A 19435-nucleotide genomic window follows, 5' to 3' on the forward strand; every position below is an offset into this window, starting at 1 on the left:
TTTTCGTATTACTAGCCCTAAATTGCCCTGTTTCAACTTTTTTTAAATGTGTTGTAGCTTAAAATGCATGTATGTGTATGTTAAAAACTGTAATGAAGTTGACCAGACAAAACATTTTGGGCTCATAGATGAAATAAGAGTCGATGTAAATGTAAGAAACACTGCATCTATTTTATTTGCATTTTCTATACTGACCCATTTTTTTTATTTGGGTAGTACATTCAAGTCATAGATACTGTATATATCCCAACAACCAAAAAAAACCCAAATGAATTTTGGCAGAATTAATTTGAAGCAAAACTCAAGAGAGTCTAACAAAACATGTGGCACTTTTAACCCTTTAAAGATCTGTTCAACCATCAGTTTAGATCAAAATATGTGGGTAAAATAAGCTGCATTTAAAGAATCTTTTTTGGGCCGTATCTACTCCCTGATTGGCATGTGTTAAACTCAAAAATATTGGTATTCTTACTTTAAGAAAACACCATTTCTAACTTATATGTCAACTTAAAGTCAGCAGCTGAAAAATTATTCATAACAAGTTGGATAAGTTGAGTTCTTGTTAAGAGCATTAAAGGGTTAAAGACGTGCATTTTATTCAGCACCATGAATCTCTCCTCTGCCGGTGTAATACAGAAGTATTACAAGAATCTGAGGAAATATTTGTCCGTAGGTGGGTTTTCAAAAATAATGGACGTGTCTTTATGAGTTTTGCACTGAATTAATTTCAAACAAATATAGTGAAACGTTATAATCATCATATAACATCATGTGTGGTGGTTTTTACAAAAATAATAATCAATAAAAAAAAATAAAAAAATATGCTGGTTCTGGTTGGTTAATGTTCATCTCCATCTTGTCCTGAACATTCTCCTCGGTCACACCAACAACCTGCATATTCTCCCTCACTACATCCATAAACCTCCTCTTTGGCCTTCCTCTCCTTCAGCCTGGTGGTTCCATCATCTAAGGTAAATGTTGATATTCTCAATGTAGCTGTATACAGAATTATAATTAACGATCAATGCTAATAGTAATTAAAGTTATTTTAGTAATACAAAGTAGTTTTTTACCAATGTACCAACAGAACTGAGGGAAATGGTGATATTCTCATTATAGCTGAACACAGAATTTCAGTTAGCGATCAATGCTAAGTGTAATAATTGATATATTAGCAATATACCTGAGTGAAATGTTAATGTTTCCAATACGTCTGAATACAGAATATTAACAAACGATCTATGCTAATTGTAATTAGCTATATCCCAGCTAGCAAAAAATGTATGGCCCACTTTTTGTGTCGGCCCACATCCGGCAGCCGGATCTGGCCCGGTGTCAAAATGAATGATGGTTAGATTGTGGCCCGTATACGGCTGACCAGATCCCAGCCATGACTGCCAGCAATATACCAGCACTTAACCACCTGCTAGCCAGAACAGCCATTATCGGGCCAATTATGGCCCAGTTCTGGCCTGCAGTAGATTTTTAAAAGGCTTTCCCCAGCGATATGTAACCTGTAATGGTCACTGGGACTACTACAACTGTTCTTGCTTCTTATTGCTATGAAAATACTCTGTAATATATATATATATATACTTTATTATAATTATAAGTAATAATAATAATAGAGTACAATTAAAACAGTAACAGAAAAAAACAAATGTACACCAACACATTTTTCAATATTTTATTTCAAGTATTTTTATTTATTATAAAAATGTTTTGTCCTGCCATAATTGACTGCTGATCTCCTGCCTCCTGACACTGGTCTGTAATTCTGGAATGAAAACAAAAACTATTTTTCACAGATCAATGTGGATCTTATTCAAATTTTTCAGTTCTACTTAATGATGGAAAAGAAATGTTGAATAAGAAAAAAAGTAACTGTAGTTTAAATATGTTTACCTGGTTAAAAATGGTTTATTGATTCACTCAGGCAGCAGGAGTGGCATCACGAAAAGCAGTTTCCAGAACAGTGCTAGAGCAGAATAAACAGTGCCTTTAGTAGGCTGAAGAACATAAGCGCAAACTTGGAAATATGTGCTTTAGACATGATAATGTGCTTTTTGATTATAATATTTTACAGTGTTATGTACAGTGCTTGCATACATTATCCCTAATCAATCCTGAAAATGTCTTTCAAACTGTATGATGATAAAAGCAGCTTTTGTAAACATCTTACCAAGATCAGTGTAGGCCAAATAACACAAGGTGGCTGAGTAAACTGGACTCAGGGGTGCACAAAAAGTCACTGCAGAAATATAAACACTTAATTAGTTAAATCATTCAATCAAGGAAATGTATAAAGACTTGTAAATATGTGCTTTAGGCATGATAATGTGCTTTGTCTTTGTAAACATGTTTCCTGGGTTATTTATGCCAGCCAATGACTAGAAGTTTTTATAATATTGTCAACTGCCAGGAAGAGGGAACTAATGTAACCAACCTTTTATATACATCAAACCCCTTACTCAAAAAAGATGGACCACCAGCTCCATACAGCTGTAGCAAGGCTCTAGACTAACGTTTTGCACTGGTTGCACTGGTGCGCCTAACTTTTTTTCTTAGGTGCACCAGCAAAAAAATTAGGTGCACCCAAATTTTCGACCGCATCGCATTTAACACCGCAGTTTTACAGGTTCACTTTTTTTTTTTTTTTTAAATCACTGTCCATACAGGTAATATTGACTTGTAAATAACTAACAATCTGGTCAACATGGCCTCGTCTGATGATCTGTTTGCTGCTGCCTGCCACTGAAAGGCAGTGGGGAGAGGGGACACTTGGGCAGTGCATTTATCGCGGCATGTAATGTGTTTTATAGATGCATTGGGCTTTTTCAGCCTTTCAATTCGAAATGTATTAGAACCAGTCACAAATATACTATTGCCGGCCATGGTCTTCCCATGCTCTTTACAGTTAATTATAGTATTATAGACTAATTATAGCACACTTATAAAAATTATAAAAATAATAATAGAGTAAATGTGTATGTATGTGTGTATATCTATTTATGTGTGTGTGTGTATATTTAAAATTGTGTGTGTGTGTGTGTGTGTGTGTGTGTGTGTATGGGGCTCTAGAGTGTTCTTAAATGCAGTGCATTATATTATCGGTTTACTGTATCTTTTACACAGATTCCCAAAATCGCTTGCGGTGCACTCACTGCGTATTTTGACTACATGTATTGTAATATATTATAGTCTTTTAGTTATTTTTATATTTTACATTTACATTTTCAGCATTTAGCAGACGCTTTTATCCAAAGCGACTTACACAATGAGCAATTGAGGGTTAAGGGCCTTGCTCAGGGACCCAACAGTGGCAACTTGGTGGTGGCCGGGCTTGAACCGGGAACCTTCTGTTTACTAGTCCAGTACCTTAACCACTGAGCTATCACTGGAAGCTATTTACTTAATGGAAAATATTGTCGTGTTTTTACTTTCACTATCGCCGCACTTTACCGCTAGCATTAGCCCCTTGCTACTGTAGAGGGTCGGCTCACCTAGCCGCTGTCCGGTGGGGATGCTGCAAGTCTTTTGCTGTGCGGTGGTGGAGGTGTGGGAATAAAGACACACGACAGGGTAGAGTCACTTTAACTGTTTAGTCAGGACTTAAGTGAGCGTTACAACACTTTACACCGCCGAGCTCCAGAACCCGAACTTCCATTCTGGGGACATCCGGCAAGTCTCATATACAAAACTAAACTTACTGCAGAACGTCCGAACGCACATGTATAAACCTGGTGCTGCATTCTGATTGGCTAAGCTGAATGTCGCTCACATATCACCGCTACAATATTGTCCCGCCCTTCGCTATCTCTGATTGGTTTAGACCATGATATTGGCCTAATGTGTGTCTGTTGTTGTTTTTTTCCCTCGGACGCCTGGTCGCACCGATGCGACCTGAGATTTTTTTTAGTCGCACCATTGAGAAATTAGGTCGCATGTGCGACCAAATTGGTCGCACTCTAGAGCCCTGTGTAGGTATAGGTAATTAATGCAATCGTTTGGTGTTGTAGATCTAGATCCACCTCAGACTCAAAGTTATCTGCATATCTGTGTCATCTGCATAACTATGGTAATCAATGTTGTTAGCCTGTAGCATTTGGCCTAATGGCAGCATATAAAGATTGAACAGAAGAGGTCCGAGAACTGATCCCTGTGGGATTCCACATGTCATAGCCACCCTGTCAGATTCATAGTTGCCAATAGTGACGAAGTAACTCCAGTTTACTAAATAGGACCTGAACCAATTAAGGACTGTTCCGGAAAGTCCAACCCAGTTTTCCAACCTGTCCAGCAGTATTCTATGATCTACAGTGTCAAAGGCTGCACTAAAATCCAGTAAAACCAGAACTGATATTTTACCCGAGTCAGTATTCAGCCGTAGATCATTTAACACTTTTATGAGAGCCGTTTCAGTGCTGTGGTGAGGTCAAAAGCCTGACTGAAATTTGTCAAAATAACCACTGGAATTCAAAAAACTGCTGACTTGACTGTAAACAACTTTCTCAATGATCTTGGCTATGAAAGAAAGATTTGAGACCGGCCTGTAGTTGTTTAACACAGACGCATCCAGAGTTCTCTTTTTTAGGAGTGGCTTAATGGCAGCTGTTTTCAGTGACTTTGGGAAAACGCCTGATACTAGTGAGCCATTAACTATTTGTTGCAAATCAATTTTTACAGAGTTAAAGATAGTTTAAAAAAATTCAGATGGCAGCATGTCGAGACAACATGTCGATGATTTAAGATGCTGAACTGTTTTCTCCAGTGTTTTTTGGTCTATTGTTTTAAATTGTGACATAATAGTCATGTTATTTCTAAGTGTCTGTAGGGGCAGCATGGTTTCATCGTTTGACTGAGTGGCGTTGATGGTCAGTCTAATAGTTTTTATTTTTTCACAGAAGAAATGAGCAAAATCATTAAATTTCTCTGTGGACAGAAGTTCTGGCGTGATCTGTTTTGGAGGATTTGTAAGCTTGTCGACCACGTTGAATAGAGTGCGGGTGTTGTTGATGTTCCTGTTAATGATCTTAGAGAAGTGCAGCTGTCTAGCCCTGCATAACTCAGAGTTAAAACTACAAAGGCTTTGCTTATAGAGATCATAGTGGATTTGAAGTTTAGTTTTCCTCCACTTACATTCAGCTCTCCTGCATTCTCTTTTCAGAGCTATTACTATCATTGTGTTACGCCATGGTGCTTTCTGTTTGCTCAACGTGTTCATGATTCTGTTTGCTCAACCACATCCATGACAGTCAATATTTTCATGTTAAAGTTATCCAGTAGTTCATCAACTGACTCTGCAGTTAAAGTTGGTGACATAGCTATGGCCTCCATAAACTGAGAACTAGTGCTTTCATTTATGTACCTTTTCTTAACAGAAACAGAGCTAGTTTGAGCATCTGGAGTGATCAGTATTTCAAAGAAGACACAAAAATGATCAGAGAGGGCCAAGTCCTTGACCATAACAGAAGAAATGTTAAGACCTTTAGTAATAACTAGATCCAGAGTGTGCCCTCGAGTATGTGTAGGCCCTTTCACATGTTGCAATAGACCAAACGTGTCAAAAAGTCCAAAAAGTTCTTTGGTGTTATTGTCCTTGTTATTATCTAAGTGGATGTTAAAATCCCCAGTTATGATGAAAAAGCTGTACTCAGTGGAGATAACTGACAGTAGTTCAGCAAATTCATCTATAAAATGTGCAGAGCATCTTGGAGGTTTATAAATGGTTAAAAATAAAATTTTGGGAGTACCCTGCAAAATAAAACAGGTATTCAAAAGACATAAAATTGCCAAGTACAGTCTCTTTGCACTGGAATACATCTTTAAATAAGGCAGCTACTCCTCCACCTTTCCTACCACTTCGACACACATTCATAGAACTGAAGTTCAAACGTGCTCAAACGTGCGCTCAAACGTGGCCGGGGCATTGCAAAGTCCGAAGGGAAGGACATTAAAATGCCATAGCTCCATTCCCAACGTGAAGGCGGTCTTTTCCTTGGCACCTGGGGCTAAAGGCACCTGCCAATACCCACTGCGTAGATCCAGAGAGCTGAACCAGGCAGACCCAGACAGTCGGTCGAGTGCATCATCAATCCGCGGGAGCGGGTAGGAGTCCATTTTGGTCACAGCATTCAACCTGCGATAGTCAACGCAGAATCTCCAGCTCCCATCCTTCTTCTTGGCTAGCCCCACCGGAGACGTCCAGGGGCTGTGTGACGGCTCGATGACCCCGGAGGCTACCATCGCCTGGATCTGTTGCTCGGCCGCCAGTCGTTTTGCCAGGGGGAGGTGGTGTGGTCTGAGACGGATTGGGGGGGGGGGCGTCGCCTGTGTTGATGTTGTGCTGCGCCAACCTGGTCCTGGTACAGTCCTGTTCCGAAGCTGCGAAGACCCCTGCAAAACGCTTCAGCAGGTCCCACAGCCGCTGTTTCTGCACCTCCAAAAGGCCTGCACCACTGCGTTGCCATAGGTCACGCAGCGCTTGGGTGTTGGGGGACTCTGACGGGAACTGTGTGTTTGAGCAGTCCCACACCGTAGCCCCATCACAAACCTTAACTGTTAACCCGTTCAGTCGCACGATTCCCCTGTTAAAGTCGATTATAGCGCCCAAGCACCCCAAAAAATCCGCCCCTAAGATGCACGAGTCTTTTATGGGACCTAACCAGAAATCATGAGTAACCGGTCCACCCCCAAAATTGACCACAAGTGCTCGGCAACCCAGTAATCCAACACGGCCGCCGGTGACCGTCGACAGTTCAAATTGGCCCCCGATGTCCGGTAAAACTCCCGGTCGGATCAGCAACACAGACGACCCGGTGTCCACGAGCGCTATGACCGGAGTCCCATTAATTAAACATTCCACATATGGGCCGCTACGTCCGCTGACCCTGGCCGACGAAAACCAGGAGGGATTGACAGGTGGGTCAGGAGCCACCACGCCCCTCATTGGGCGGCTCCTGGGTCGTTTCCCGCAGGACTAGCAGTGGTGCACTGGGTGGCTCTATGCCTGCGCTCACCACACAGCCAGCACCCCTGTTGCCGAGGCGCAGGCCTGGCTACTGCTGTCGACTGGCGAGCATGGCTCAAGAACATGAGCTCTGCGCGTTCCGCTTCCTTGACTGCCGCTCCCAAGGAACTTGGAGCCGCTAGTTGCACATGTTTCTGTAGCTCATTCGGGGTCAGCGCATTTATGAAGTAATCCAGAGCTAGCTCCCTTTGCACGGAACGCGGGAATGTCGGGTAAGCCTGTCGCACCAACAGCGCCACCTCAGACGCCAGCACGCTGATCCGCTCACCATGGCGACGTCGTCTTGCCGCCAACAGCTGCTTTGCCGCAGGTTCCGCCGGGTACCACCCAAAACGGCTCCGCAGGGCCACTGTCAGCTCAGCCAAATCACCTCGGCACTCTGGGGGAAGCTCTACCAGAACCCTCAGAGCCTCCCCTTGCAGCGCGAGGCAGAGATGAGCTGCCGTGTCGCCGTCCGTTCATCCGGAGCGAGCCGCGACGATCTCCAGCTGGGCCTCATACGCCTCCCAGTCCGCTCCACTGTCGTAGCTAGGGAGACGAAGCTGCGCCGCCACTGGTGACACTGCTGCTGTCGCCTTCGCTTCCGCTGTCGTCACCGCTGGACTCGGGCGCTTTGGACGTAGCTGGCTTGATCCATCCGGTCCGCCAGAAAGCTGTTTCCTGGTCTGCGGCGCGCCGTCTTTCCGCCGTGCACCAGAGAAACCATCTATTTGCTGTTGAAGAAACTTAATTTCTTCAGCAATTACCCCCATGTCGTCTAGAGGGCAATGCACTTATGACACCAATTGTGGCGTCTGCGAAGAAGAGACGGAGTCGCGAGTTGCCATGACAACAGGATCAGCTCTTTATTGGTTACACGGTTCAAGACATGCGTCAACACACACACCTAATTCCCCGCTATTGTAGCCACATTATCCCTATCCCCGCGCTACACGGTTACGGTAGGTTTTAGATTCAACATGTAATTAAACAAATACACTATGCACAAACTGACATCGTTAAACAGAACACCAAACAACATAACAAACCCAATAAACATGTACAACAAAGAACGCAACAGTTATTAACACCGCGGCCGCGAGTGCCTCTGGGTAACGCTCGCTCCGCTATCTTGCTAGCTTGGATGTTATCTATATGGAGACATGGAAAATGTTGATATTCTCAATGTAGCTGTATACATAATTTCAGTTAGCGATCAATGCTAATAGTAATTGTTGTTATATTATCAATATTGAGCAATTTTTTACCAATGTACCAACATACCTGAGGTAAATGTTGATATTCTCAATGCAACTGAAAACAAAACTTCAGTTAGCAATCAATGCTAATAGCAATTATCGTTATATTAGCAATGTGGAGTAGTTATTTAATAATGTACCAACAGAACTGAGGTAAATGTTGATATTCTCAATGCAACTGAACACAAAACTTTAGTTAGCAATCAATGCTAATAGCAATTATTGTTATATTAGCAATATGGAGTAGTTATTTAATAATGTACCAACAGAACTGAGGTAAATGTTGATATTCTTGATGCAGCTAAACACAGAATTTCAATTAGTGATCAATGCTAAGTATAATTATTGTTAAATTAGCAATATGGAGTAGTTTATTACCAATATACTAACAAAACTGAGGAAAATGTTGATATTCTCGATGTAGCTATATATAGAATTTCAGTTAGCGATCAATGCTAAACATGTTTTATTGATCTGAAAACAGGACAGAAGCTTTCAGGAATCAATAATGAGGCTGAGGATTAAGGTTCAACATGTAGATATTTTATTAACAAACAAGCAATAACAAGCAAAATACATAAATGACACATAAATGACAATAACAATACTAATCCATGCAACACAGCAAAAGGAAAAAATAAAAAAACAACCTTACAGATCAGCTCTTCATCATCCTGCCACCTCAAACTAGAGACTAATCAATAATCAAGGAAATAAAAATAATAACATCCTACACTAAAAGAACATGATTGTTTGGGTTTAATACTGTTTAATAATGTTTTACATCTTTGACATTAATGTCATGTTGCACATTATGGGTTTGGATTGATGCATCCCTAAATATTGAGACTTTCACTGTTTCACACTAAAGTGTTTTACATGGAATGGTTCAACTTTTAACTTTTAGCACGTTAGCAAAGTTTAAAAGTATTAAAGTTCAGTTTACTGGAGGGCAGAAAATTCCAAAAGTTCTGTGTTTCATTTCCAAACAGTTGGCTGGATAAAAAGCATCGACTCTGATCTTTTATCCCAAGTGATTTTTACTTCTTTTACAGCCTTTTTGGGGGTAAGGGACTGTTATGTTCCAAGGAACTATTTTATGTGCGGTAATGCGGCACTATGTTTGTTAACGAAGAAATAATAATTTAAAAAAACTTATTCGCGAAAGTTCATGAACATTTCTGTATTGCATAGTTGTTCATTTGTTTGTGTGTTAAGTGTAGAAAACACAACAGGGACACCAGACACTGGTACAAGAAGGAACAGACCCCCAATCGACTTTCCCTCTCTGTACACAAAGCTAAAGAACATTTGTACTGCATGCTTAAATCACATATGTACTGATTTCTGTGTATTTAGATTTTGTTCTGTTATTATGTTAGTGATATTAAGAAGTCACTTTTACAATCAGATAAGTTCTTTTGTGAGCCAACTTAAAATGTTTTTGTTAAAACTAGGGTTAGCACTGTAAGCACTGATACGGTTTAACTCGTGTGAATGCGCTGGTGTATTTTGAGATAACTCTTTAAAGTAAAACTCTTCCCACACTGTGAGCACTGATATGATTTCTCTCCAGTGTGAATGTGCTGGTGTCTTTTCAGATTACTCTGGAAATTAAAACTCTTCCCACACTGTGAGCACTGATACGTTTTCTCTCCAGTGTGAATGCGCTGGTGTCTTTCAAGATGACTCTGACGATAAAAACTCTTCCCACACTGTGCGCACTGATATGGTTTCTCTCCAGTGTGAATGCGCTGGTGTATTTTGAGATTACTAAGTGTATTAAAACTCTTCCCACACTGTGAGCACTGATACGGTTTCTCTCCAGTGTGAATGCGCTGGTGTCTTTCAAGATGACTCTGACGATAAAAACTCTTCCCACACTGTGCACACTGATATGGTTTCTCTCCAGTGTGAATGCGCTGGTGTATTTTGAGATTACTAAGTGTATTAAAACTCTTCCCACACTGTGAGCACTGATACGGTTTCTCTCCAGTGTGAATGCGCTGGTGTATTTTGAGATAACTCTGACAATTAAAACTCTTCCCACACTGTGCGCACTGATATGGTTTCTCTCCAGTATGAATGCACTGGTGTCTTTTGAGATGACTCTGACAATTAAAACTCCTGCCACACTGTGAGCACTGATACGGTTTCTCTCCAGTGTGAATGCGCTGGTGTCTTTTGAGAACACACCGACGATTGAAGCTCTTCCCACACCGTGAGCACTGATGTGGTTTCTCTCCATTGTGAATGTGCTGGTGTTTTTTCAGATTACTCTGTCCATTAAAAAATTTTCCACACTGTGAGCACTGATATGGTTTCTCTCCAGTGTGAATGCGCTGGTGTATTTTGAGACCACTCAGGAACCTGAAGCTCTTTCCACACTGTGAGCAGACGTTTCCTTCTTTCTGTGTGGGACTGAGAGAGGTGTTAATGCTGACAGTACCAGAGGACGTTTGCTGATTACTGGAGCTTCTGGTGGGCGTCAGATCCTCATGTTCAGTCTTAATCTTCACCAGCGCATCATCATATTTATCATGGTTGCAGCTCTTGATGTGATTGTGGAGGTGATTTTGGGTTGTAGAGGAACGTGGACACGAGGAGCAGGAGAAATCGGTGTTCAGTTCTGAAGCAGAAAATAATAATATACATTTATAACATTATAAATAATCAAATACATTTACAGTATAACATTATAAATAATCAAATACATTTATAACATTATAAATAATAAATACATTTATAACATTATAAATAATAAAATACATTTATAACATTATAAATAATAAAAACACATTTATAACATTATAAATAATAAAATACATTTATAACGATATAAATAATAAAATACATTTATAACATCATAAATAATAAAATACATTTATAACATTATAAATAATAAAATACATTTATAACATTATAAATAATAAAATACATTTATAACATTATAAATAATAAAGATTGTTAGTAAATGTTAAACTGAGATCCGATGCTAAAGTCCTGTAACGTGATTCATCCTGCATTCATCATTTCCTGTTCACACTGATCTGCATGAGCACAATACAAGCTTTCACTGTATGATGCTTCATCCCAGGTGCCTCTGATTCTATTCAATACAAATATCTTACTGAGTTCATCTTTATCTTCAGCTTCTTCCTTCTTCACAGGCTTCATCTGGAAACTTCCACACTGTTGGTCCCCTGGGGTGAGATGTTCCTCAGAGGTGACGTGTTCCACAGTGATTGAGGTTCCTTCACCTGAAATTCCATCAACATGTGAAGAATAAAGTCAACAACTAGAGGAAAAGTAAGGTTGTGGGTTTGGTTACCACAAATAAATACTACTTAGATTTAATCCACACTGGAGTGTATCAGCACAGGACAGTACGGTACAGGATCTAATCCCACTATCTACATTCTCTTATTATTTCTACTGATTAGTGACTCCAATACTAACCACACTGTACTGTACCATACTGTACTGTACCACACTGTACTGTACCATACTGCACTGTACCATACCGTACTGTACCAAGCTGTACTGTACCACATTGTCTGGTGGAAAAGTGGCATCATGCTCCACATTTACTTACAGAAGTAACTTCCATCTTCTTCCTCTTCCTTTTTTATTAGTTTCTGGAATCCTTCATTTTGTGGATCCATGGGGGTGACGTGTAGACATGCTTCAAATTAACATATAAGAACATCACTATACATAATACATAAAACAAACAAGTTTCATTCACTGAAAATCAGTACAATCATTTAATAGTAATACTATGCTAGTAATTTTACTTACTAAAAAAATATAGTGTCTGAACAATGTCCAAATCAAACAACATGCAGTAGATGTTGTGACACATACCTGTTTACAAATTTTTATACAACAATGAACAATCAATATATTCTGTTCTATAAATTCTACAGTACTGTTTAAAATACAAATTTGTGCTGACATTATTTGAAATGTATGAATTAACATGAATTTTGTACATGTTAAGTAATGTACATTGTGTTATTTTAAATGTGTTTTAAATGCATTTTGAAAGTTGCATGGATTAAAGTAAGAATATTTTTAAATAAATTCTGTATTTTTGCGCGTTATTGTTGAAGTGCTTTAAGCATTTGCAGTGCTTTAAATTAACAATTTGATATCTTGCAACAATTGTGTCTGTGTGGATTAAATAGTATTATTGTGTAAGATATAATTAAAATAAGTATAATTTACAGTTTCTAAAATTTGAATTAAATAATAAGAATTTAACAAATAATTACAGTACTGTACAGTTAACCTAAGTTTTTACTGTGATGTTACTGTAAAATGCAATTACAGTAAGATCAAGTTACTGAAAAAGTAAAATACAGTTATGGTACTGTAAATTTGAACTACAGTAACTTACTGGCAACATGTCTAAAAGTGCACAAGACTTTATATTTTTGCTTTCTTCTGCCAGTATGTCACCGTGTGCTGTGTGTTTACACTCTGTTGCCATCGTTTCCACGCCCCGTTGTTAGCGCTCTTCACTTTACCTGTGTGTCCAAATAGGCCTACTCCTCTATCCTGTTTTTTCTTTTGCTACTTACTGTGGTGGTTTCCGTTTGTATTTGTTTGTACTGGTTGTTGTTGTGGTCTACATTTGTGCCTATTTTTAAATTACTGCTAGTCAGTGTTTACTAGTCCGTGTTTGTTCGTGGTTCTGCTCATTAAAAGCTGTTTAACGCATATGCGACTTGCGTTCGTCACATGAACAAGTAGGCTGTATAGTGAAGGGCCCCCAGGAGACAGTGGCAAAGATTGCAACTTCTTAATATGATTGCCATGTTCTCTCAAGTAATAAAATCTAATTTGTTTTCTCTTTGAATAAATTTACATGTGCACCATTGCTGAGTGTGCCATGTTGCCAGTTCGATTTTAGTTAGAAAATGATCCTGGGCCAGGCTAAAATCAACTTTTTCTTACAGAGAGGGACCAGTTCTGTATAATGGATTTGTTATTTGTCTGGCCCGACTTGAATTATGCCACCAGTATGCTTCTGAAATTGCCCCTTTGAATCAATTTTCATGTGCACCATTGCTGAGTGTGCCATGTTGGCTATAGATTTTAGGTATAAAATGAACTTGGGCCAGTCTAAAATCAACTTTTTCTTACAAAGAGGGACCAGTTCTGTATAATGGATTTGTTATTTGTCTGGCCCGACTTGAATTATGCAACCAGTATGCTTCTGAAATTGCCCCTTTGAATCAATTTTCATGTGCACCATTGCTGAGTGTGCCATGTTGGCTATAGATTTTAGGTATAAAATGAACTTGGGCCAGTCTAAAATCAACTTTTTCTTACAGAGAGGGACCAGTTCTGTATAATGGATTTGTTATTTGTCTGGCCCGACTTGAATTATGCCACCAGTATGCTTCTTAAATTGCCCCTTTGAATAAATTTTCATGTGCACCATTGCTGAGTGTGCCATGTTGGCTATAGATTTTAGGTATAAAATGAACTTGGGCCAGTCTAAAATCAACTTTTTCTTACAGAGAGGGACCAGTTCCATATGATGGATTTGTTATTTGTCTGGCCCGACATGAATTATGCCACCAGTATGCTTCTGATTAAAAATAGGTTTTCCTTACAGTGGAAATGCAGCCTGAAAGAATGAATTGAAAAAATATTTTACAAAGTAAATATTTTAATTATATTTGAATCACATTTTTACAGTGACAATATCACGATGAGAATCAGCCAAAAAAATGTTCACGTCTTCATTTAGTTGATTTATGTCGGTAAAATATAAAGTGTGCAGGAAATATCCATGGCGAACGCTCCCTTTATGAATAAGGAACCAACTTCAGCCGCTAAATAAGAAGCTGCGAATAAGTAACCAAACGAATCGGAAGCCGCGAATAAGTAACTAACTTCAGCCTCGTAATAAAAGTGCTGTACTAATATTTTTAACTTTAACTATAAAACTGTAAAACAGCCTGTAAACAAAGCTACAAGAACTCGGTGTGTTTGTATAAAACATTAAAAACTGTAAACAAAGCTGAAAATGTGATGCGTTTATATAAAAATGTTAAATTTAATAATGAAGAAATAATCCGTTACGATCAACTGATTCATCGGTTCATCTGTATTGAATCATTGTGATGCTAACAGTTAGCGGAGAAGCTAGCAGTTTGTGTGTTTAAATGAAACTGGGGTTAAAGCTCCTCAAATCCTCACAGTGATGTTCTCTAAACTCTAGTTTCATTATTAATTAGAATGTAGTTATAATTAAATATAAGGGTTATAATTAAATACATATTTTACTTACAGATGAGGCTCTACAGTACAAACACAGCAGCTTCTTGTTCTTCTGATGATGTTTAATGGCGGTTGGCAGAACAACTTAAGACGCACCAGCGCCACCAACTGGACTGGAGTTGAACAGCAGCTTAGCAGTAATAAATCTACATTAGCCCTGTATCTCTCAGGTAGCTTTAGAGAGGACTACAGTCAGTCTTAGACGTTCTTCCAAGCAGTTTCTCTAATGTCATGTTTTGTTTTCCAACATGCTTCTCTAACTCTGTTCTTTCTTTCTTATACCTTTTGTAATCTGATAATCTGAGTTTGACTGTTTCCTGTGTATTACAGTGTTACAGAGTCCAGTGGGGTGATTCCCTATTCTGTGCAATGTTTGAACTTGGCACTGATGTTGCCCTGTGTGTTGGAATATGACTGCAGTGACTTTTCTGCTCATTTGATAGGTCACCGTCATCCTGACCCACTTATGAAAACGTTCTCCCACTTATGAAAATGTTTTTCACATGTTGACTCAGATGTTATTTATAAAACTTGTTCTTTACATACCTGAGCGGTTTCTACAGTCTGAGCAAATGGCCACCTGTCATAACATTATAAATCAGTGAGAAAACTTCGGTCCTGTTTTAAGATTTTTTCAGTTAAGTTTAGATAATTCTTGATAACTGTCTTGTTCAAGCAAAACACCCTGTATCGATTATGTCTCATGTTTTGTACATAATATAGTTGTAACCTCTACTTAATGGCACTTGTATATCAACAACTTGATATTTTTCTGAGTAATTTGCCAAAAACTCTACACAGTCTTTTCAGGTTAATTGGTGCCTCTACTGGACTGCAGTCTAAGTACTGATATAAACATCACATTCATTCATTCAGCATAACCCTGATCAAGGTTGCAGTGCTCTTTATTATACAGTAGTTTACTATACTTAAACATTTACCACTGAATCCTATTCACCAACCCTGTATTTCTTAAATAATGAAATATTTAACTGTGTTAATGTTGATTAAACCCTGATGAATAATCCAGCCTAAAAAAGATCTTGATGCTAGGTGGATAGAGCTGCATTCAGAAGGTTTTAGAAGGTTTTAGAAGGTTTTTAGAAGCCCAAACCGCGACGTCAATTGTGGGCAGGTCAAGTTGTAGAGGTCTGCGTGCTTTCACATGAGAAGCACCCAACCTCAGCACTGATCCTAGAGCAGGTAACAGAATGATCAATACGAGACAACAAAATTATCAATTCATTTATTTTCAGTAACCACTCCCTGCACATCAGTATTAGATCAAATCCTCTCAATATTTACACATAAAAACACCCTGGATACAACATTAATCCACCTGAAGATATGACTTACTCACCTGCACATACACATACTGTACAACTGCTCACACACTTGCTCATTTAAAGGACTACCAAACTAATGATTGAGAGCACGAGTGAGGGTGTGTGAGTGTTTAAGTGAGCAGACGAAAGAAGAGCCCGTAGGTTCAATTAAGAAAAAAAAGAGGAAAGTTGTGATCTGATCACATATTGAACAATAATCTCCCCACACTGTCAGCACTGATCCGGTTTCTCTCCAGTGTGAATGCGCTGGTGTTTTTTAAGATTACTCTGTTGATTAAAACTCTTTTCACACTGTGAGCACTGATATGGTTTCGCTCCAGTGTGAATGCGCTGGTGTGTTTTGAGATTACCAAGTGTATTAAAAGTCTTTCCACACTGTGTGCACTGATATTTTTTTTCTCCAGTGTGAATGCGCTGGTGTTCTCTAAAACTACTCTGTCGATTAAAACCCTTTTCACACTGTGAACACTGATACGGTTTCTCTCCAGTGTGAATGCGCTGGTGGGTTTTGAGATGACTCTGATGATTAAAACTCATCCCACACTGTGAGCACTGATATGGTTTTTCTCCAGTGTGAATGCGCTGGTGGATTTTAAGATGACTTTGCTGATTAAAACTGTTTCCACACTGTGAGCAAAGATAACACTTCTCTCCATTGTGAATGCGCTGGTGGGTTTTGAGATTACCCTGTGTATTAAAACTCTTCCCACACTGTGAGCACTGATACGGTTTCTCTCCAGTGTGAATGCGTTGATGTATTTTGAGACTACCCTGTGTACTTAAACTCTTCCCACACTGTGAGCACTGATACAGTTTCTCTCCAGTGTGAATGCGCTGGTGTATTCTGAGCAAACTCTGGAAGCTGAAGCTTTTCCCACACTGTGAGCAGACGTTTCCTTCTTCCTGTGTGTGACTGAGAGAGGTGTTAATGCTGACAGTACCAGAGGACGTTTGCTGATTACTGGAGCTTCTGGTGGGCGTCAGATCCTCATGTTCAGTCTTAATCTTCACCAGAGTCTCATATTTATCATGGTTACAGCTCTTGATGTGATTTTGGGTTGTAGAGGAACGTGGACATGAGGAGCAGGAGAAATCCTTGTTCAGTTCTGAAGCACAAAATAATAAAATACATTTATAACATTACAAATAATAAATACTAGGGATGTCCCGATCCGATCTCAAAGATCGGGATCGGGGCCGATCAAGGCATTTTTTTATTGATCGGAATCGGCTTTACTAAACCCGATCTTAATCCCGATCTTTTGTGTTATGTCAGCATGTCCGCTGTGTGGAAATACTTTAAATTGAAAAGTAAAACAAGTCCAACAGTGAAGTGTAACGTCTGCAGTGTGAGCGTTTCACGAGGCGGTGGGAGCAGAGCTGCGTTCATGTGTGAGAGTGTGTGTGAGTTAAGGATCACTCCGGTTTACAAAACAACGTAGTGATGCACTCGTTTAATAAAGAAATAAATACACGGTATATTCACATATTGTCGGGAGCAGAACACTTTATTAACTTCTTCTGTTACGGTACCGAATAGCCGACAATTGAGTCAAGCACGCTATTTCATGTTCTATGGAAGGCCTAAAGCAGGGGTGTCAAACTCATTTTCACCGAGGGCCACATCAGCATTATTGTTGCCCTCAAAGGGCCGATTGTAACGTATTCTGCTGTCATTGCAGTCTGTTGTTTTTCTTGGAGGCTGAATTCTGCATTTATATTGTCCTCCTTTACCACAGACACGGCCTCATAACACAAGAGACGCACCGGTTTCTCTTCCTGAAGCACAAACTTGTTTTCACTTTCATTACATTTCCTCCTTATGCTTAATTTTCTTACTTATCTTCTTGTACATTTTAGGATCATGTGTAAATATGTGTAACATCATCTACTGGCAGGCTGTGTCACTTTGCAGGTCACAAAATCAGCATGCGTTTTAAGAGATGCAGTTAATGTAGGATTTTACAGTGTATTTTAAGACAATTGTTCTGCCGTCACTAATAGTTTATCCCCCTTTCCCAGCTAGACAGACAGACAGACAGACAGACAGACAGACAGACAGCTCCCTTCAGAATACAGTCGGTTTTATTTGCTTCCCAGCTGTGATACACTGTGTGCATCAAAATGAAGTAAAAATACAAACAATAAAAACTATAAAGAACTTAATACAGTAAAAGCACACAGCTGTAGTCAAGTGTTACATCTGGTACAATATGAGATTTAACCAAACGTAAAACAGCGCTAATGAGTTAAAATTCTGTGTAAAGATACTAATTGCTATAGTAACGGTAACAATTGTATTTAATTACGGTAAATTTATAACTAAAACGCTGTGATATACTCACTAAACATTTACAAACAACTGAGAATATAAACGCCACTACTTACAGACGATGCTTCTGTATTATACTGCAATATAATTATTTGTATTTATTTATTATTGTTTACATTACTACCCGCGTTCTTTTGCCGTAAAAGTCACATGGCTTCTCAGCGAAGGTCAAAGTTAGTTTAAAGGCGCAGGTGTCCCATTAATTTATAAGCGCGTCTCTGTAACTACTCGAACCATCACAACAATCGTACAGTCGTTTAAGCTCTCGCGGGCCACATAAAACGACGTGGCGGGCCGGATCTGGCCCGCGGGCCGTGAGTTTGACACCCCTGGCCTAAAGGGTCAAAACACACTCACTTCGTGTACAAGAGTCCATAAAACCATTGTCACAATACCAGCACTTTAAAAACTGGCTTTCCTTCATAACAAAAGAGCCTTTCCATTTTATTTTGGTATTCAGGTTTTACTGTAATGCTTTTAAGTAACTTTTTTTCTTATATTCAAGTTAAGCTGCTACACAGATTTCTGTTCATTTTTAGTGTATCACTGCATTAAAACTAAATTTTCTTTGAATGTAAAGTTTAAAGTAAAACTGTAATTATCTCAATCATTTTGATTGATTTTGTAAAAATACAAAAACATTAAGCAATAGCTTGGATGCAGCATTTTTCCCTACAGCACTGCAGGGCTATTCAGTTGTTAAACATGTACATTGGATTAATTTGAATAATTGTAATGTACTTGAAGTGTGCACTGTGTGAACAGTATTATCTAGTTCTTATCTAGACAATATCTAGAAAATACAAGTATCGGTTTGAGAATCGGTATCGGATCGGGATCAAAATTAATAATCGGGATCGGTATCGGGAACAAAAAAACGTGATCGGGACATCCCTAATAAATACGGGAAAATCGGGATCGGTATCAGGAACAAAAAAACGTGATCGGGACATCCCTAATAAATACTGTTAGTAAATGTTAAACTGAGATCCGATGCTAAAGTCCTGTAACGTGATTCATCCTGCATTCATCATTTCCTGCTGACACTGATCTGCATGAGCACAATACAAGCTTTCACTGTATGATGCTTCATCCCAGGTGCCTCTGATTCCTCTGCCTCTGATTGAGAGACAACCAGCAGCTGTACAACCAGCACAACCAGCACTGCTCCAGACAGATCACACACACACAC

At 39.2% G+C, this 19435-nt stretch overlaps 2 pseudogenes; one reads left to right on the forward strand and one right to left on the reverse strand.

The window, feature by feature from the left end:
- LOC134302895 (uncharacterized) overlaps nt 1-19435 on the forward strand; it is a 657104-nt pseudogene that overhangs the window by 377605 nt on the left and 260064 nt on the right.
- LOC134300525 (zinc finger protein 850-like) lies at nt 8796-18619 on the reverse strand (annotated as a pseudogene).

This window comes from Trichomycterus rosablanca, chromosome 2 (genome assembly GCF_030014385.1).
Source record: "Trichomycterus rosablanca isolate fTriRos1 chromosome 2, fTriRos1.hap1, whole genome shotgun sequence".
Taxonomy (NCBI): Eukaryota; Metazoa; Chordata; class Actinopteri; order Siluriformes; family Trichomycteridae; genus Trichomycterus; species Trichomycterus rosablanca.